This window comes from Sceloporus occidentalis, unplaced genomic scaffold (assembly GCF_023333645.1).
Source record: "Sceloporus occidentalis isolate IW3139 unplaced genomic scaffold, rSceOcc1.0.p SCAF_43, whole genome shotgun sequence".
NCBI classification, from domain to species: domain Eukaryota; kingdom Metazoa; phylum Chordata; class Lepidosauria; order Squamata; family Phrynosomatidae; genus Sceloporus; species Sceloporus occidentalis.
In genome coordinates this window covers 3,849,752-3,872,004 of record NW_028317023.1, presented here as the reverse complement: position 1 = coordinate 3,872,004, position 22,253 = coordinate 3,849,752, and positions in this window count along the sequence as shown.

Here is a 22,253-nt window from a genome sequence, read left to right as displayed (position 1 = left end):
TTCCTAGAAAGACTACTGTGTGACCTTATTTTGGCATTCAAATATTTTGGCTTTCAGAGGGAGCTCTCAAAGAATTGTAGACTTATACAATGGGAATTTCCTTTGTGTGCTGGAGTTGATATCACACTTTGACCCTGTGCAGTGAGAACATTCAGGAAAAACTGAAGTCCAGCCAGGAGAAAGGGAAAAAAACACAAGGCGATTATTCATTATGGGCAACTCAAAAAGAATCCACCAGTTTAGGTGGAAAGTGTAGGTTAAAGGGTATGTGAAATGTATGTGCATAAAGTATGACAAATAATGTACTGGTCTGATTATAGGTCACATGCTTAAGTTAGGATGTATTTAGAAACTAAACTCTGATTTACCATAGATTTACTAAGATTCTGATTTTAGACAGGGCACTAGTTGTATGATCATTATATTTGGGAAGGAAAAAGGGCTTATGTTAAGGCTGACATAGTCCACACAGGGTAAGTAGTAAGTTTTTCAAGAGCGTTCTGTTTTTACAGTACAGCAGAAAGGTGGAGGAGATGCTGGTGCCAAAGTTAATTAATATAAAATTTAATTTTAAGTGGGTGGATAGTTAATTGCCTTATGTTATACTTGGCAAAACAATATCAGTAACATGTTTTGCTGTTGTTCTCAATTCCTTAAACTAAATGCATGAATAAAGTGACAAGTGGCCACATTAAAATGCATACCCGCACAGTGTAAAGAACAGCACAGTATTTGAGGATCAAAAAAATGACATTATGGGCTGGAGCTCCTTAATGATAACACTACATCTTCTTTGTGGGCATATTTAAAATTGATAGTTGCCCAGATCTGAGCTGACAAATCCTCCACAGCGCCAAAATATATCCAAAAACAGGAAGCTCTAAACAGCCTATTAGCCATCCTTAGTAGTAGTATAGTAGTAGTAGTAGTATAGTAGTAGTAGTAGTATAGTAGTAGTAGTAGTAGTATAGTAGTGAATGTTTGTGAAAATTCTCAACAGTTTCCTTTCTTTCTTTATCTTTATTCCTAACAGTAACTCTTTCTTTGCAAGCCAACTACATTCCTTGTATAAAATACAAGGTGCTCCTGCTCATCACATATCACACAAGAAATACATCATATTCAGTCTCCTAAATGTAGCAGTTCAGACACCCTAGCAGGAGCCTCATTTGTAAGGATCTAAACAAAGTGCTAACACAAGGTTGCTCTCTGACTGGAGGTGTCTCAAGCTGGAACAGACCACAGGTTCATTTTGAAACCCAATGACTTTTTTCCATGAAGGTTAAAAAATACATTGGGACTTTTTGGAGGTAACCACGCTCCTCGTCTGATGCACAGTCCCTTTTTATTTCAACCTTATCACACTTCTGCTAAGACTTTTTAAATGCAAACATTGTCAAATATAAAAAACCCTAACTCACAGCACATCAACCAGCAAATTGCATCTCCTGTACATTATCGTTTAACGATATTGTCATGTAAAACTGTTTAAATAAAGATTTGAAAACATTATTTCAAAACATATGGTCTTTATTTGTGGTCTTGTAACAGCTCAACGCTCTGCAGAACCACAAACTATTACCGCTATTTTGAAAAGCATATCCAACCAAGCGTTTCATAGGACTGTTTAATACTAATGTATTGCATAGTTAGTTCATGAAAACATGTTTTTATTTAATTATTGGACAAACAGTTGTACATGTTCCAATGTTTTCATAGTGCTGAAAAGTATTTTACATATGATTTACTTGGAATTCTTAGATTCCTCCAGAATGTCTTCATTCTCCTATAAAACACAGGCTTATACCATTTCATGTGATTTTTTTATGTAGAGGCTCAATTGTTTCGCAGGGACATAAACTGACATTTAAAAATCAATTGTGAAGTGCCGAGGCTAAGCGTTTTCAGACCAGAAAGAACGTCAAAACAATTTACATTGAGTCTCCCAAGTATTAATTTCAAACCTCTGTTATGTAACTTGTCTGAATTTTTTGCGATGAATGAAAAGTACTTAAAATCAGTACATTTTGTTTTATTGAAAATGCTAAAGTAGTAAGATTTTGAGCAAAACCCAATATATTGCAAAAGGTGTATTAACCCCTTAATGACAAAGCCCGTACATGTACGGGCTCAAAATGCATTGTTTTTAATGGGACCGCCCATTGTCCTTAAGGGGTTAAACCATTGTTATTTGTACATGCATTTTATGTACCATTGCCAACTAAACACTTGTATATTAGTACACAAGGAAGCTAAATATATTACCCATACTAAAGACTCCAGAGTATGTAACTATATTACATTAGCTAGGCCTGACCTGGCCATCTGGACAAATGCCCAGTGGGTTGGTGACCAATGGCGCCATATACTTATCTCTTGAGCAGCAGATCTAGTTCTTCAGTTTGCAGCCACTGGCTGGGTACATGAGGCCATGTGTATTTAGCGTGTGGCCGTGAGTATCCAGCTGGCTTATAACTGTAAATACATTCCCAATTGGCTAATGGAACAGCAACACAATGTGTACACAGAAAATGAGATCAGAAAGTCTTCCCACTTAATGCTGATAGATTGAAATCTATAAGTTAACTAGTGACACATTCCATGGCCCCAATTCAACATGGCCCCAATTCAATACGTCCCTCTGAGCACTGTCCATGGTTGTTTGCTATCAATGCATGACCATGCTTTGATGACATTACCAAAGTCTTAATATTGTGCCAGATTAGAAAGGAAAAAATATGACTCCATATTTTCCAGCCATGCAGCTGTTACAGTGTGCCTTGTTGGGTACCAGATGGTATCCACAAACTGGCTATTAAGGATGTTGTAAAACAAGTATTATGAGTAAAAGCCTCACTGAAAGAAATTGATTATAATTGAATTTGGCACTGGGTCGAAGTCAGCTCCAGGATGTTATGCATGTATTTATTTAAACAGTTAATTGTATATATATGAATTAGTTTCTCCCTCTCCTAGTTAAACTAAATATATTTACTTTCTCATTCTTTCTACATTAAATGTTACTTCATGTGTTTTTATTTAAATGTGTGGTAAAAGCGACCTGTGTTTGGTTCCATTTATTATGAATACTGTAGACTTGTTTAAGGGGGACACTAATCTGAAATCTCTCCTTCAGTCCTGGGGGGATCTGTAAATATCCAGGGGGGGTACATCTGGTTTCATGTGAATATCTGAAAAAAACATAAATGGAAAAGTTTGCTAGATCTTGAGAGATGTGTGAGGAATATATTGTGTATATACTAGTTTGTAGGTTGTACAGAAAATCTCAATGTAATGTCATATGTGAATAGTAGAATTACAACATGTTTGAGTGTTTACATAACAATAAAAAACCCACAAGACTGTAGTGGTAAGGAATGAAACTGGATCACCCTACATAACAGAAAGATGATATAATATAAGCAAGGTGTCCTATACAATTTAAAGTAAAGGCAGGCGTTTTTGCTACACTTGACCGGTATTCTGTAAATATTTTGTATCCTTATACCTTTAGAGAATTCCTATTGCTTTCCAGTATTACCTCAGTCTGAATATGAAGGGATGTATTCAATATAATGGTATTAACTATATTGTGCCGTGCCTGATCTTTGACATTGGACAATACTGTTGCCTAGGAAAGATAGCAGCGCTGGACTTTTCTTGAGTCTTCTGTCTACAAATAAAATTGGAAATGTTAAAATATTACAAATCTATAATTAAATGGAAAAAAGTGTCATGAAGGCCATTAGTGTGTATGTGTCCTGGACAAATGGCCAATGTGGTCACCCTACCGACATCCCCATCTTTATGGAAGATGGTTGGTTCTTGATTCAGCCACTGACTATATCAGCCATGCGAGATTTCCAGTTGGCCTTGCTTGCTTGAAGCAAGTCTTGTATAAGCAGTAATTTGAAGATTGGAATTGGTTGTAAAGTATGGTATATGAATGCTGAAACTAATAAGGTTTTAAATGCTGGACAGAAATTGTCTTATTGGGTAGGATCAAGTTCTTTGTCCTCCTTGGCCATCCACTGGTAATATCTTTTGTAAGTCATATGGTGTTTTGCACCAACCTGAAAGTAGTTAAAAGAACTTTCAGCACTTTATGACATTGGGGTTATACCTAGTTTGCTTTTATCTGAAAAATTGCTGCATTAGTCCTATACATACATACATGTGGGTTTTGAGAAATATAATAATTAATACTATGTATTGATTTTATTTTTCTGGCCCTTAAAAACTGGGAAAATCCATAAAGGAGCTGACTATTTGGAAAGACAGATTGTTTGGAACACTATATACTAGTCAAGTATATATGTGCATTCTCATGTGGATGCAGAAAACAATTTACGCCCTGACATTTATGTTCATGCACATGAATCTGTATGTATTGTACGTATTGATATATTGGAGGGCTAAAGTAAACATAAAATAGTGCTTTTAATAAATACCAGCTGCTTTAAATATGAAGCATTGCTACACCTATATCTAATATACATCTGCACAGCTTAAACCATTTTATTTTATCTAAGGAAATGATCCATAGAGCTGTTTACAAACTAAAATCCCATCCCGATAAATTATAAGAGCTATAATGATACCACTTAGCGATCATGGCACATAAAGGGAAATGTGCATGAAATATCCCGCTTAGTGCTTGCCGCTTTTGCTGGAGGGAGATCTTATTTCAGAACTAATAAAATATAAATCTTAATCTTTTAAAGCTGGAGCATTACAGTTGACAGTTCCTCTTAACATGCAACTTTTACAGAATTAACTCATACATGTGTAAGGGGATTTAAATATTCAGCATCAGTGACTGGTGTCTCAATCTATACCATTATTGTCAACTATTGGCATGCATGAGCGCATAAAAAGTTGCTACATTATATATATATATATACATAGTTACTTTTCTGTTTCCTCTGCCCAGCTGCAGGGTGTGGGTGACTGTTGTAATTTCCCCTAATGAAGAGGAAGAAATTGTAGACCATTGTATTGGGAATAAATAAGCAAATTTGTATCGACAACTCTGGAATTCACAGCCAATGTAATAAAAATATAAGGTTTACACCCGCACAATGAATGAGGTCTGAAGTAAGCAGGCATTTATATATGAATCATTATTGGCTGTTTGTCATGTGAAATGTTCTCACTGAAATACACTTGGTGCTCAACTCTTGGAGTTGGAGCTGTCCAGCAGACACAATTTGAAAACCACTGGTAGACTGTATCATGTATCATGCTAAGGATCATTAAACTGGATCCAGTAACATATCTATCATACGTAGCAAAAAATATATATATATAGTATATATATATAGTGGCAAATATTTAAGCTACCTACATCAGTTTCCTATACCTGGGCTACACATGTTTCCACAACAGAAGCTTGCAATGAACTACACAGTGATGTTTAACACTCAAGGCAACAGATGCCTCAGTCAGGAACATAGCTGGTGTCAAGATGTCTGTGAATTCATTCATTCACATACAGTTAAATTCAGTAAATCATTTAAACTAAATTTCGCTGTGCTTCACACCATCATTTCTCTGTCTGGAGACTGTGGCATATCATTGTTTTCATAGAGAGTCTCTCATGAGTTGAAATAGGAGCCCATTCATAGTGTGGGACATGTGCTTTATAAAACACATGAACTTATTTTTGAAAGATTAGATGAAGAACACCTTGATGCATCATGTAGTTTAAGGTCTTTTACCTCTTTTTGTTCCATTTCTACAAAAATATAAATAAATAAAACCTGGTGAACTACATTGGGTTGCTTGATGGTTGAGAAGAGATTCATTGAACAAGATTTTTTTTCCAAATGGGAAAACAAACCAGCCAAAAATGGATTAGTTGCGGCAGAGTTGCTGAGGATACTGTCCAGAAACTTACATCATTCCTCACACAGGTCTTTTACCTCTTTTTGTTCCATTCCCACAAAATATAAATACACAAATAAATCCATAAATACATAAAGACAGAAATAAATAAAACCTGGCAAACTACATTGTATTGCTTGATGGTTGAGAAGAGATTAATTGAACAAGCTTCCTTTCCAATTGGGAAAACAAACCAGCAAAATGGATTAGTTGTGGCAGAGTTGCTGAGGATACTGTCCAGAAACTTACATCATTCCTCACACAGGTTTTTTTACCTTACAATTTCCCTGCAGACTGTATGAAATCTATATAATAGTAAATAAATGTGTACCTAAGAACTTTTGCTGGCATATATAAAGTCTCAAACACTTGACTGATCTGATGTTCTGTTTTAAAAGGGCACGTTATTATGGAATATCCAAATCATTAAACCATTACTTTTTAGTATTGGTTTGTCAGGACCCGGGCGAGCAGGTCTGGTAGGAGTCCATGTGCAGGGGATACGGGGGACTCTGTCTGTACTCCTTTATGCATGGTGACAGAGAGATAGGTACAGACAGAGTAGCAGAACTGGAAAGGACGGGAGCTGAGGCACAGAGACGGGAGCAGAGGAAGGTGCAGGCTCGGGAGCTGAGGCAGAGAGACGGGAGCTGAGGCAGGTACAGGCTCGGGTGCAGGTGCAGGTACCGGCTCGGGTGCAGGTGCAGGCACAGGCTCGGGTGCAGGCACAGGCTCGGGTGCAGGTGCAGGCACAGGCTCGGGTGCAGGTGCAGGCACAGGCTCGGGTGCAGGTGCAGGCACAGGCACAGGCACAGGTTTGGGTGCAGGTGCAGGTGCAGGCACAGGTTCGGGTGCAGGTGCAGGCTCGGGTGCGGGCCCACTGGCAGGTAAGCCCACAGGCAGGTTCAGGCACAAGTACAGGCTCGGGTGCGGGCCCACTGGCAGGTAAGCCCACAGGCAGGTTCAGGCACAGGTACAGGTACAGGTGAGGCCCACTGGCAAGGCGGACGGGAACGGAGGCCCACTGGCAGGGCGGACGGGAACGGAGGCCCACTGGCAGGGCGGACGGGAACGGAGGCCCACTGGCAGGGCGGACGGGAACGGAGGCCCACTGGCAGGGCGGCCGGGAACGGAGGCCCACTGGCAGGGCGGCCGGGAACGGAGGCCCACTGGCAGGGCGGACGGGAACGGAGGCCCACTGGCAGGGCGGCCGGGAACGGAGGCCCACTGGCAGGGCGGCCGGGAACGGAGGCCCACTGGCAGGGCGGACGGGAACGGAGGCCCACTGGCAGGGCGGCCGGGAACGGAGGCCCACTGGCAGGGCGGCCGGGAACGGAGTACTATCGGGCCAGGCACGTGTACAGGTTCATGCACGGGTACGGACTTACGCTCGGGTACTGGATCATGCACGAGTACCGGCTCAGGCACGGGTACAGGAACGGGCTCAGGCACGGGTTCAGGCTCAGGCTCAGGCACGGGTTCAGGCTCAGGCACGGGTTCAGGCTCAGGCACGGGTTCAGGCTCAGGCACGGGTTCAGGCACGGGTTCAGGCTCAGGCTCAGGCTCAGGCTCAGGCACAGGCACAGGCACAGGCACAGGCACAGGCACAGGCACAGGCACAGGCACAGGTACAGGTACAGGTACAGGTACAGGTACAGGTAGCGGCTCAGAGCAAAGGCAGTCCTTTAACATCAATGCCAAGGCCCTGACTGATGGGCAGGGCAGGTCTTATAAAGGCAGGCTTCACTCAGTTCATGAGGCGCAGCTGTACCTGATAATCAGGTTCAGCTCACTCCAGAGGGAGGAGGGTGGCCACTAGTGGTAGCAGATGTATTAGCTTGATGTATGATTCAGCCATGGTTCAGGGAGCAGAGAGTGGACCCTGACATGGTTCTACACCGACATTCCCCTTGTAAGTCTGGGGGTCATGAAACAAGGAGAAATGTACATTATAAGGACCAAGTTTCTTACCGTGGTTGATGGTGTCCAGAAGCAGAAAGCATAGCCACTCGTACAATCCGAGACACTGTCCCAGACAGGTGAAAAACAATTGGAAACAACTGTTGAAAACAACCGGGGTGACAGTGAATGGATGCACGAGGGCAAATAAATCCGAAGGTAAAGTACGAAAGGGGAAGGCTGAAGATGTGGTCAAACTGGAAGCAGAGGTCAGGGCTGGTTCTAGAACAAGTATATGGAAAAAGGTCAAAACACACAAGGTAAGCAGAAATTAGGGCACAGGAACACAAGTCACACTGAAGAGTGATCTTAATCAAGGACCCATGTCTTAAGCACATTGCTAGTTTAAAACTGATCTAGGTCTAACGTGATCTTCATTATCCACAAAGTGATTTATTGTTACTCTTTTATTACTGATGTTCTTTGTATGAAATCATCAAACATTTACTATGTAATGTCTAGCGGACAGTGACTTCTCAAGTTGGGGGGAACCTTGTGTACCGCTAGGGATTTTCCAGAAAACTGCAGTTCAAAAGGGTCACGTTCTTAAAAAAGCCAAGAATCTGGGGGTTTCCAAAGAGCTTTGAATGTGCTCACTTTCCTAATGTATCTCATTTAGTCAAGTTTTCCTGGGTTCCAATGTGAAAGACAAAATAGAATTTGGGCTGGATTCAATGCGGTGGTAAATTAACCAAAAGCAATTGAATAGCAATCGTCCAACACAAAAGCAAAAAAAGGAGATTAAGAAATAGAAGTATATCGGCCCGGATTAATTTGACCAGATAAACCGTATCACTATTTTTTAATCATTTTTTTAAGTATAATTTAAGATGACTAACAGTGCTGTGAAAAAGCATTCGCCCTTTCTCGATTTCTTCTATTTTTGGTTATTTGTCACATTTAAATGATTCTAATTTCAATATAGGACAATTACAATAAAGACAAAATGCAGCTTGTGAATGTTCATTTTATTTATTCAAGGTAAAGAGTTAATCAAAACCTATGTAACCAATGTGCTTATTTAACTTTCTTTTTCTTTTTTAATGGAGTCTTTACTATTTTGTGGAAAGAAGTTAAGATGCATACGTTAGTCCATAAAATGTATCACAGAATACCTCCAAATCCAAAGAATCTTCTCCAAAGTACAGTCAAGAAACACTGGTTTGAGCTGTTTATTTGCTAGTAAAACCAGCCTACTATGTACTATTATATTTTAGAATGTAATGTTTTGTACAATGGAGTATGATTTTATATATGTGTTTTACTGTAATTTAATTATAACCTCGGATTGAGGATAGTAGAGGTAGGAAGGGGTTTGCTTCATAAGTGATATCAGATGAGGTGGCAAGCAGAAAAAATTCACACAAATGTTCCTTAATTCCTGTTTTCTTAGTGGGATTTATATGTAGTAAATTCAATACTTGCCACGGTTGTGACTGGATACTAAGTTGCGATACTAGCCTGAGCTCACATAAGGAACAGTGTACATGAATCCAGAGTATTTGCTGTTTTTCGTGACAATACATGACATTTGATGCATTTATGAATATTTATGTTAGTATGTTGCATTTTGCATTATGTGCAATCAGCCCCATGTTTTCAAAGAGGCTTATAGGGTTAAAGAACTAGCTTCACAAATAGCAAACGATCATGGGTGGGTGAGTACTTGCATAAAACAGGAATAGATGATAGTTACTTTTGTGAAAAATATTAGGCATACACTACTTGCAACCATATGACAGTATATAAAGGATATACACATATGGTGAGAATTCTACTTTAAGTAGCGACATAATAGAAAATCTAACCTAGAAAACAAAATATAAAGGTTGTTTCATTTTTTACGCTAGTACATAAAATGAGTGTTCTTTGTGGGAGATAATTTACAGGAAGTCCTGGCAAATTTCACAATATCAAGGTACGGTAGAAATGAGGTCACCCTTTTTCCTACAAAGGCAGCACACATGCCAGTTGGGGCTTGAGAAACAAGATTGTGACAGATGTATTTACTACTGCTCATAATAAAACAAGCTTATTTGCAAAAATACATGATTTTATTGGCACATGAGTTAAAACAGCTAGCCTCCAAAAATAGAGGAAAAACAGTGTTTTTTCCTAATATGACATTAAAATAAGTGTTCCAAAATACTGTACTTTTTCTTTTTTATAACAAATCTAGATTTTACATAATATAATGTATTCCGATAGATGTGTATTTGTCATGTAGGTGTGTTCTAGCTCCCCCATCTTAGCCCAATCTGCTAGACAAACATTTTGATTACTTATCATATTACCTTGTCGCAGGGGCGTACCTAGAGTATTTGGCACCACACACAAACTTTAAAACTGCATAGCTTTTATCATTAGGCAGACATTGACAGTGGTACAGGATAACTGTTATCATTATATACTGAGGCACGCACTGACGGTGGTACAGCATAACACCTATCACTATATATTGAGGCAAACATTGACGGGGTACAGCATAACGCCTATCACTATATACCGAGGCACACATTGATGGTGGTCTTGACATGAGACTTCCCCTTTATGGAAATGCAGCGGTTCCAAGCCTCCCGGAAATGCGGTTGTTGCTCTCACCTCACCCTGACGCAAGCAAGAATATCTCTGATGCACGCTCTGTCTCCCTACCTTCTCCGCAGACCGCTTCTGTGTCCCTGTCTCCTTTTTCCAGCTCCACTTCTTGTTCTTTTGTCTTCTTTCTTCATCTGCTTCTCCCCGGTATCTGCTCCATTAACCAGGCCTCCCGTACCGCTTCCTGAAAATGGCCTGAAAGAGTACTCCAAGAAACCATAATATTGCAGATGGATTGGGGAGAAAGAAAAAAGTTTGTCCACTTCTTAGAGTTGACATGGATAAGAGTGAGTAAGAGTGAGAAAGTGTGTAAGAATGTGAGCGTAATAGAGTAAAAAAGCAACGTAATGAAAACAAAAATCTGGAGCTCTCTGCTTCTTTTTCATCTGTTATGTTGAAGTTCCTCCTTGTTTTCGGACATTCATAAATTCATATTAAAATTCAATTTGTACTAAAAAAGTAGCGCATGCATTCATAACAATTTGAAATGTATGACGTCCTTGCGGCTTCTGGGAGCTCAGCCCCAGACCTCTTACGAGTCTCACTGAAGCACATTTCCAAACTTGAGATTTCTGGAAATGTAATATTTTTTGTTGCTGACATTCTAACTAACTGTACCATTGTGTTGAAATTCTTTTCTGTGGCTATACTTCTGTCATATTGCCTGGTTTTATCACAAATATATTCCATTACTGTATAATACCGAATTTGGTACTCATATGTATTAGTAATTCATGTCTGTGCATGCCCAGTGCTTATTTGCATCTGATTTTTCTTTGGTCGAAGAATAACTGGAACATCTGACACACATCCAATAGCTCGAGGTACTATAACATCATATCCTACCCACTGTGTTCTGCCAGGGCTAGTGTCCTGTGAAGACATTATCTAAGACAGCAATAACAGCAGGCCTCAATTACTTAGAAACAATACAGACCACCACTTTGGAATGGCAGTACCCATACAAAAACTTCAAAAACTCTATGTGTCCTGCATAATTGTTTTAATCTGTACACAGAGACAAAAACAAAGATATTCAGAATGAGTGACCAAATCAGAGTTATCTGTGTATAGCGTATAGCTTAGAATAAAATAAAAACTACTGCAGAGTGTTACAGAGATCTATAGATGATCGATATATCTAAAGACCAAGAAATTGATGGGTCGGCAGTACAAATGTCTTTATGTGTCTTACATACCTTTTTATCTATCACATCAAGGATTACAGTGGGTGCTATATTTCCCTTGTTACTATATTTTCCTTGCACATATTGGTCTTCATGATAAAAGTGTATGTATCCCGTACACATGATTTCCAATCATCAGTTTATTTACAAGATAAGATCATATCTACTTTACCTGGATTCATGATTTTCCATATTTAGTTAAGGAAAGGGGATACCTGTCTGGTTTTGCTGACTTTGGTTTCAGTATTTAAATGGTTGGCACTGCGCTTGGACGCAGAGCTAGTTTTGGACAGACTAGATGGCAAAATGGTTCTTATCTGATGACAAATTTTATTTTTCTATTCATTTGCTGTAATTGGGTTCCCAGAGGCTGTATGTCCTGGCTCATCAATTCTAAAATACGCTGGTTTCCAACCTAAATAAGCCTAGGATCATTTTAAAATCCCTCGGCAACCCAATACACTTTGCATGCTATGTTTGCCAACAAATAGAGGTTTCCCAGCTGCATTCCACAAACATATAAGTTATTTTTAATGAGGGTGAGAAACAGAATATTGGTTATTTTTACACATTTTAAAATCTGTGTTTATCTCATGGTAAAGTTTTAAAGACTATAAATTGAAATTACAAACACTTCAACAGTCACATGAATCTGAGTCTGGTGGAAGATTTCGAGTGTCGTATATGTTTGCATATCTTGTCTCTTTTTCAGTAAGAAGGTTAGTCTGCACACACTGTTAAGCACTAAAATGGCCTCTGGCTATATATACTCATGTGCAGCAACACCCCCTAGTGATTGGAGGATGCATTGAATCTTTTATTGGCTAGAATTGGCCTCATTGACATTTTTTCCACAAAGGCTGTACCCTGAATGATTTCACCATGTGGCCTCCTGGCTTGAATGGACCTTACCCTGCTCCACCTGGAAGACTCAGAGGTAGAAGTAGTTAAAGTATTTTTTAACTAACTACTCCATCCCACAGAGCAGCTTTTGAGGTAGGGGTAGACGCATAAGATGGGGTTCATGCCTCCCATCTGTGACATGGGAGTGCCTACTCTTCACTTGACTGGCTCTGATAAAGGAATTTCCTCCACAACACAATCTGTGTGTAAATACGTTAAAAAAAAGTCACACAATGTAATATTATTTTTGTGATGTAGCAATGGCAATGGCAATTCAACTAAATAAAAAGCATAATAAAGTACTTCTTTTGCAGTTTCAAACAAAGAGAAAGCCCCCTTTCTTTGCTTGTAAGTGTTTTGAGGGCTAATATCATCAGAATTTTATATCCATGTTTTACATGTTTTGAGGTGTGTAGCTAGTAAAGTATAATTTACTTAGGACCTTTCTAAATTGTTACATTAAACATTGCCTTAAAGGGTCAATTCAGTATCCCAGGGAGCCTCAACAACAAAGAATGCATATTAAAGTACTTTATAAATACTATCCATTCTTTAACCTATCCATTCTTTAACCTATCCATTCTTTAACCTCAGTGCTTCTGTTTTTACAGCACTCTGAAATCAGTGGAAGTGTTTTCTGTGCATGCCGACGAGGGGTCTCATTAGTATAATACACTATTGGATACAGTAACTATTGGGTGCAGGAGGAGCCAAAAACATCCCTTACAAGATAAGGAGTTGAGGGAGAGTAAAGAGACAAGTATAGAGGAAGATTTTGCAGTAAAGATCAATGGGGGTTATTTGTAATCTTCAGAGTACAAAATTATAATTTGTTTATTCTTAATGAAATTCTACAGCAATTGCTCATATTCTGGAAGAGGCACATTGGTGAAGACGCCAACCCAAAGAGTAATTCTGAATTGCACTTATTTCACTAACTCCAGATGTGGTATGCCAGTTGTATAAGCAATATGCTAATTTTGCTCAACAATTTGAATTCATGCAATCTGATTATGTTCTTGGTTCCTCACACGTCCAATAAATTGTTCAAAAACACTAAACTGTAAAAACCCTTATGTCTGGGTCTCTTGGAGGTCACTTGGAGGTATGAATTCCAGGTGTAGATCACAAGTGTGACTTAAGGACCTGTTTATTAACAAGGTGATATCAATATGGTCATATTTCAAAAACCAACACAAGTGAACGTGGCTGGATTCTCATGGTAGCTTAGACACAGGCAACTCCAATGATGAGTCAAAGGTAAACTGAGGTTGAGCTAAACATGGTCAAATGTGCCACTACCCTGCTAAAACAATGATGCTTTGTTGAGGGATAGAAAAACACTAACCCTGATGATGTTCACTAAATAAATGCATGGTTTAAAATGAAACCAGAACAATGACAGATGGGCCCTTGCTGTCTAGCAGGAAAAAACGCCTATCAAATGTCTATCAATACCTATCAAGTGTCTCTTCAAAGTGATGTTTCCTTCAAACAAAACATCGCTTGCACTGTATGTCATACCAAACAAATGAACAAATATGTCATGTCATTCTTTTAATAAACATTTCACTTTCTATGGCAACAACCTATCAATGTCTCCTGTGTGACACGACAATTAAGCATTTTCTGAAAAAAAAAATATGAATGAGGCAACCATAATCCATCTTCTGGGTGCACTTGATACCACAGCAACAAATGTGGACATCATTCAACTTCAGCAGGAAAAAAAAATACCTAGGTCTGTTTTTGAAGCAATGACTTTTTTACCTTAAAACAACAAACATATCACTATTTCAAATCATATATGTGATGGAAACTTGAATTTATCTAGGTGGCAATACATAAAACTCAAGGAGGTCTGACACAATCACATCCACAGTCAAGCGTGGAGAACATGCTATATACATATGACAAAATATCTTTTAATTGTATTCATATAGCATGGCCTTAATTCAAAATGCTACATAAAAATAAAACGTTTTATATGTCTTAGCTATAGACTTACACATAATGTAAAAATGTGATAAATCTGTAGCAACAAGACCACCATCAACTGTTTAGAAACTGTGAATATGAAAATAAGAGTGGCCAAGAGGAAGAGAAGGGTGGCGATGATCAAAAAGCTGGACTTGATCATTACCTCCCATTAGGAAGAAAGTAAAGTATCACCCAGTGCATCCAATGTTATATATGCAGATTTTTTAAATGTGGTATCAAAATTATTTTGAGCTCCATATAATAACCCAAGTAAATGGCATGTTACATGTAGATGTGTGTGGGAGGGAAGTAGAGCACATATGTTGCTAATTCTTGCAGGCACAGTGTGTATAAATGAACTGCAGTGTTATGTTATTATTATCATTCTACAGTAGCTCATAGAATAAATGAATTTAGTCCATGACAACTGCAAAAGTGGCATGGCAGGGCATTTCTGCAAATGATCCAAAAATTGGCACAACCTGGCAAAAACTGGGACACTTGAGAGGTATGCACATATATATGATGCAATTTTAAATGAAGAGTGGGAGAGTTTCTGAAAATTACTTAGTTTTGTTACTTTACCATTTTGTATAGCATGATTAGCTTGTCCTAAAAAATACCTAGCTATCTATTTCCCCAGATAAAGTGTAAACTGTTTATGAGATTGTCACCTATCTACACAAAAACTATGAAAATTAGTCCAGCCTCCCAAAGAGAAAAATGTGTCCCAACAGAGGGTCAAATGGGCATAATCTGAGTACAGTATAGTGTTCAGCTCAATCACCTGCGGCTTATACTTTTTTCTTTTGTGTTAAAAATCCCGTTTAACTAATGGCTTTCCTGCCCTGAGACCGACCTACACCTCCTTTCTATTACACCATAGCGGAAAAAAATACTTAATAGGAAGAAATAATGCAAATGTGGAGACAAATTAATTAGGTAATTGCTTTTACTGGCATGCATATAACTGGCATGAGTTTCTAATGCACAAAAGAGTTGCTTTACTCTGCACCCTTACATAAGCTCGTTTGGTATACTGAGCTGTAAAATGTAGGATTTGAGCAAGTGACAGGTTCACAGTAAAGCAGGTATTGATACGTCAATGGTATACACCAGGTGTGGTTTGTTTGTAGAACTCGCATTAGGCACGTTGGAAATGTCTACAAGTTCTGCATTATGCTTCAGTAAACCAGACGCAGCCAATACCATAAACAAACAAATGAGCAGTCCGGGACTCATAACACTCAGCCAGACCGGGGACTGGCTTACTGTACACACTTAAATACATATTATAGCTGTGAAATCCCTTGAAATTTGATATGATGTTATATACCAGACTGCTATGTCTAAGAGTCCCAAACCGTCTTTTAATGGCGTCTGCGGAGGCTGTGCTGAGCAAGCCTCATGTTGCTTGGACAGATCAAACATCTCTCGCTCAGAACAAATATCAATATCTTAAATGTATTAAATCTCTCCACATGCTCTAATTTTAACTTATTTAACTGTAAATGTCTGTAGACAGGGTGGTGATAGACTTAAGGCATATTGGCAAACCGGCTGGCTGGAATGGCTAAGGGGGCCTTGGCATGAATGTAGAAACTGATGTGCAAAATATGGGAAACACAGACATGTACAAAGTGCCTTTGGCAGACTTTATGGACACTGACAAACATGTGAAACTGCACAAGCTGAAGTAAGAGGCAAACTACAGGCTAACTCTAAATGCTAAAGCCGAGTCAAAAACTACAACTGAAATATGGAATTAAGGGGAACCACTTGCAATTGTGTATTCTATGGGTAAATCAGTAAGATTTGAAACAAAAATAAGAAATCAATAGGAAAAAAGGCCTGAGACCATCAGACCTTACGCTTCCAAATAAGTAGAATATAGAATTAGTGCAAGTGACATAAGGAAATTATTATACACACACCACACCTATGATTGGGCCTGGGTGGGGTCTGAAACACTATAGGGGTAAAATGTATACATTACTTTATCCTGACATCATGACCCAAGTGTTTCAGACTCCAATATTAAAGCCTTGCCATACCAGACCTTCATGTATATTACAGATTCCACATTTATCACATAGTACAGTCTATGAAACTGGCCATTTTGTCCCTTTTGCCGTCTGAGATAAGGCTGGAAGTTGGACGCTGGGAAAGATTAAGGAGGTGCAGAGGCATTGCTGCTGGGTTGCTTAAGAGAGCACCTCATCTTGCAGCACCTCTGGCCCCATGTTTTAGGTTATAACCCTGCTCGTCAATGGGAGAGAAATGTAGAATGTGCTGATTCAAGAAAGATTTTACACTTTTACCCAGAGTTCAAGACTTTGGAGGGATAATATAGTATGAGATCATGAGGAAATGTTTTTTTGGGTATGTTTGAATTATGAAATTAACTCAGTTTTTGTTATCTTTAAGATAAATCTTAAATATTAATTCAGTGTTAGGTGTCATGAACCTTTTGGGGAACAAGATGTCTGAGACAGCAGGAAGAAAGATATGCAACATTTGAATGATTTAATCGAAAAACCAAGTCAAGTCCAGGGCATTGAGCACCGAACAGATGCATGATTCAACTTATGGCACAAGGGAATTATTCAACCCATGTAGCTACCATAGCAGTCTGTAAACTAGCTCACAAAAGACCAACTGGGGAATTCTTCTTCTATTTCACATAGTTATTTGACTATTGACCGCACACAATAAATCTTTCAAAACTAACCTCATGAAATCTAGGATTCCTTGAAGGTATCACAAGGGTTTGTTGGGTTCACCTTAGGTATGAGCCTAATCTTTGGCAACTGACTGCTCTTTCTTGGCTTTCATAGGCACTTTTGTCCAGGTAGACACATTTTTTTAAAGCTTAAGAAGTATGAACTGGTATTGCTTATTGACCCATTGTTCAGGTTATCTTTTTAATTTGGAACCTTAGGCTGGGGGTCTCTAGCAGACACATTTATTAAGATAAATAACAGAGCCTATGGGCTTTTGAAGTAGGCCAAGGGCCATACAGAATCTGAAGTTTCCATCAAAAGCCTCCATAATATAAATTCAGGCACAAAACACATGGTGTTGCTGCTAAGAGTGAAATGTTTATAGTCTGTTAACTGGAAGTGTCAAGTTGTTATATAAGGGATTAAGCTACCAGAGTTGGTTTAAGCCTTGAGGTAAAAAGTGAAGCCAGTGCTAATATACAAGAATGTGTCTGTGTTTTAACGACTCTCCAAAGGTGTTAAAGTAAATTAATGTCAGTTTATGAGCATTATAACATTGTCTTTCATTCTTTTCCAACCGCTTGCCATTAGCAACAGACTTGGCCAACAGTATTACTCTTTATTTCAACAATGGCTACTAATATCAAGTGTTCCATATCAAACACCATTAATTACTGAAAAGAAACATTTATTAACAGTGTTAGAAATACCTCACAAGTGAAGGAAATGCATTATAAGGCTGGAGGTTTAAAACATATTCGCAAAGCTATCTATGTATTAAAAATTAAACACCTGAAATTATATTTTTTCAAGGCATGAACACAGCTTTATAATATGAGAGCAGTCTTGCAAATTTAGATTCTGAGATTTCTTATCTCTGCACTGACACTTCTAGGGATTAAACATAATTAATATATAGATTGCAGTTCTCAGTGTACTAGGTGTATCTAATTGTGTCTCCTTATAATAAAATAAAATCATGCTTTTTGGATTTGCTAATAATTTAGGTAATTGTTTTGATGCTACTTATTTTTAATGTTAACATCATGGAAGTTGAGATTGGCAGCAGTATGTGGCAGGGCTAGCATGATAATTTCCTGTTCTATACACCCCAAATTTACAAAAGTAGCCTTCAACGATCAGCAATATAGCAATTAGAAACAAAAAGCCAGAGACACCATTATGGGGAGGCATTATCATGCAGATCCTAAGAACAGGAAATTCAGATACAATTCCCCATGGTATTCACAGGGGGGGGGGGGTTATAAGTAAATACTGCTAAATTTAATCTGCAAACTATTGGAGATTTGATTAATTGAATGGAACTGTGAAAGATAACATACCCACTCTAAATAAAGCCAAGGATGTATACTTTAGAACACTGAAGCAAAGGAGTAGTATATCAGCGTGACATAAATTATGGATCTTTTTCAAAAGCCAGAGAGGCATATCCATAGTAATCAATCAAAAAAAGTACAAAAAACTAATGCTCCCTTGCATATTTTTTAAAATGCAAAAACAAACAGTATGCAAGAGACCTCCAATTGATACAAAACTACCTGGTCTTATCAAAGTGCCGTAGATGTGGTCCAGCAGCGCCAACCTACAAAGCATTTCTTTGAAGTGCCAAGATGGGTGTTTTAAGGATAAATCACCAATAAACAAGAAAAGAGCAAGAAAGCAAGTTCTATCACGTGTGTTATCCAAGACTAGAAAATTACCAAAATGAGTGGAAAGTAGGATTTCCAGGCAAGGTGAAACTGTTGGAAGAAAAACCATGTTCCACTACATTTTGAACATCATGATATGATATACACATGTTAATTAGTGGAAATTGCCTGTTTGTGCCAACAGGTAAACAGGTGAAATTCTACCCATAACCCTAATGAAGTATCATTTAATTATAACGTTCAATATAATTTAAATGAAAGGCTCCAACATAGTTGATCAAAAATGTTTGCATTATAATGTCTAAAAGCATTATACTTTTCCCATAGTCTAACTACATAATAAGTACATAGATATCTCCAAAAAGTATATAGAAAAACATATCTACAAAACATGAAGAATGGATGTTTGAGTTTGAAAGGCAGGTATAACACAGTAGGCATTTTAAAATCCAGTAGCGTGGTGTATTGCAGTGCTCCCCATCTGGCACTGAAAGGGTGAATGATGTCTGGGCTGTATTGGAGCATTGGAAAGATGTACGGATAATGTCTGCTATGCTTTATTTAGTTCTGAGAGTGTTTTTATTAGGTGAGCGGTTGGAACAGCACCTTTAAAGCTCTGTAAATATGATTCCATAAAAAATGTAACTTTCGATCCAAGCTTTCCTCGGTAAAAACTCTTACCACACTGGGTGAAATTGATGTTTCTGGCATTGTAGCGATTAGTCTAGAACAGAGAGGGCCAGGTGGTGATGACAGCATACATTAGGTACTGAGTTTGCAGAGCTAAAGATGATGGTGAAACTTTCTAACAAATAAATCTTGCTAATCTTTGCTAATGGAGCAAAAAACGTACTCTAATATTTTACAAAAATTATGCACAAGCCATGGCTCAGTTTACTCATTTTCTGGTACTTATGGAGAAGTCTAACTAAAAGACATATTCACAGAAAATAAATCATGTAACTTTGAGCTGAGAAGGTTACCAATTAGCACATGGTAGTGGGACAACCTCCATAACCCAAAAAACTTAACTCCCAGTTGGCAAGTTTTAGTGGGATCAATCCCTGTTTTATAGGAGCTCAGAGTGTAAAGATGATGAGTTAAGGGTATGAAAGTGTTCTACGGTCACACTAACAGCAGAAAACGTGTCAAATAATTTTTAAACCATTTAAAGAAAAATCATTATTGTTCTTCTAAGTAGATTAGATAATTACATGAACAGCTACCAGTAGTACTGCTGAATGTCACATGAAAAGTATCAGAAATGCCCATCCCTCTGACTATATATATATATGTCCATGGGGAGGATGGATGCTCAAACACTTCACTGCAGATTTTTCTAGATATCCATTGGGCTCAATTCAACTACCTGACCAAAATTTAACTGGTGTTAATAGAGGTTGAAAATTCATGGCTTGTGATTTATTAAACACAAAATTGTGGCAATGGATTCTGGACTGCTGAAAAAAATTATATATTCGAATCAATAGGAAACAACTACTGGAGTGATTTAATACATTTTTGCACAAATATTTAAAGGCCATTAGTCTAGAATGATCTTGAAAATTCAGTGCACTGTAGAAATCTAGAATAAACACATGGAAAAGACATATTCCATCAACAATCTCACTCTTTCGATGATTAGCCATGGACAGTACCATAAAAAAGAAACCCTACACTCACTACTCGTACGTTAAATTATATGACACTGAATTAAGATCAGAATTATTTATTATTACGACACCAGGCCTGCAATGAGCTTCAAGTGTGGCAATGACCTGCAGAAACACGAATCAGAATTTTTACTATATGTATATATACTATTACTATATGTGGAATTGACGAATAAAATGCAGTTTAGGTTGAAGTTGCCCCCTGTGTTAGTTCTCATCTCATAGTCATTTAACACTCTTATGCTCTACAGTGAAAATAATGAGGTTAAGTTTTAATAACAAAATAGCTAAACTTTTAAGCAATTTATCAAGACTAACAGTTTCTAAAGACCCTGCAGAGTGTCATTATTATTATTTTTTTTCGGCTACTGTTAATGGATGTGTGAAGGCTTTACTCAGCTGTTTGTAAAACATCCACTGTAACCCGTAACACCTCTTTAAAATGTTTACACAGCTAAACTATATTTTTAATGGCAATTACTGCTGATATCATTATCACATAAGGTTTTGATGTGGTTACAACTGGAATCAGTTCAGTGCCTTTAAAATAAAATAGCAAAATAACAAACAGTATTTTTGGGTGGTCACGTTGGGTGTGTAAACATACCTTCAAAGTTCAAATGATAAAAAAAACTCATGTCCCTCTCTAGAACAACGTTAAAGGAGTACAAATAAAATTAAATGTCCCTTTTTATTTAACACATTATTTTTACAAAAATGCAACTACTCACTGCACAGAAATAGTTATTATGAATATTTGTACCTTAAGAATTGCTGTTTGCTGTAGACCAATTGTCATAGTTTTAATATAGGTATTTTTAGCTCACAACAGCCAATACTTTACATAGGGAAATATAGATTTTTCAGGATATATATAAATGCCTAGTTTAAGATAAGCTATGAATTGCATCACATGGTACAATTGTACACATGAATCCCCCCCCCCATTTTTGTATCCTCTTTTATGGGTCACAGCTCTGATGACCCTCATCAACATTCTGATGGGCCTGGGGATTTGTGTCCCATCAGAGCTTTGGAGACATTTTTATGCTACAAAATGATTGTGTGCATCTTTTACCAATTTATTCTAATTTGTGGGCCTGGGATGACAGGTAGTAGGCAGCTGTCACATAAAAATGTCCAATCCTTGTACGTAGGGATTGGATAATTATTCCAACATACTGACAATTTGATCAAGCAAAAGGTCATCATAGAGGGACTAATTAATTTTGATACTAGGGAAACTGGCATTAAAGCCACAGTTCATATACACCGATCCCTGGCTCTATTTACAAGGTGATGATTCTTCCCCTTTAAGAAATTTGAGCTATTTGAGAAATGGTTTCAGCTGGATTGCAGGGTGTCTCCGAGAAAAATGGTTAGCCGACGAGCTGGTGTCAGCGACGGGGTGTGTACAGGCTATGATACTGTGTTATAGTAAATAATATGGTGTGAAACTCAGTGTTAGGGTGTTTTTGTGTGCAATGGAGAGGTGTTAGCGGTAATGTTAGCATCTTGGAAACACTAGCAATGCAAGGGGCATTGCCAACATATTAAAGACAATGTTGCTAGCACCTTAAGCCAGCCCCTTGCATCGATTAGGTTACATCTATATGGCAGCTATGCTGAAGTCAAAGGTGGTTAAGACATTTCTAAAAATGTAATGATTTTATGGAA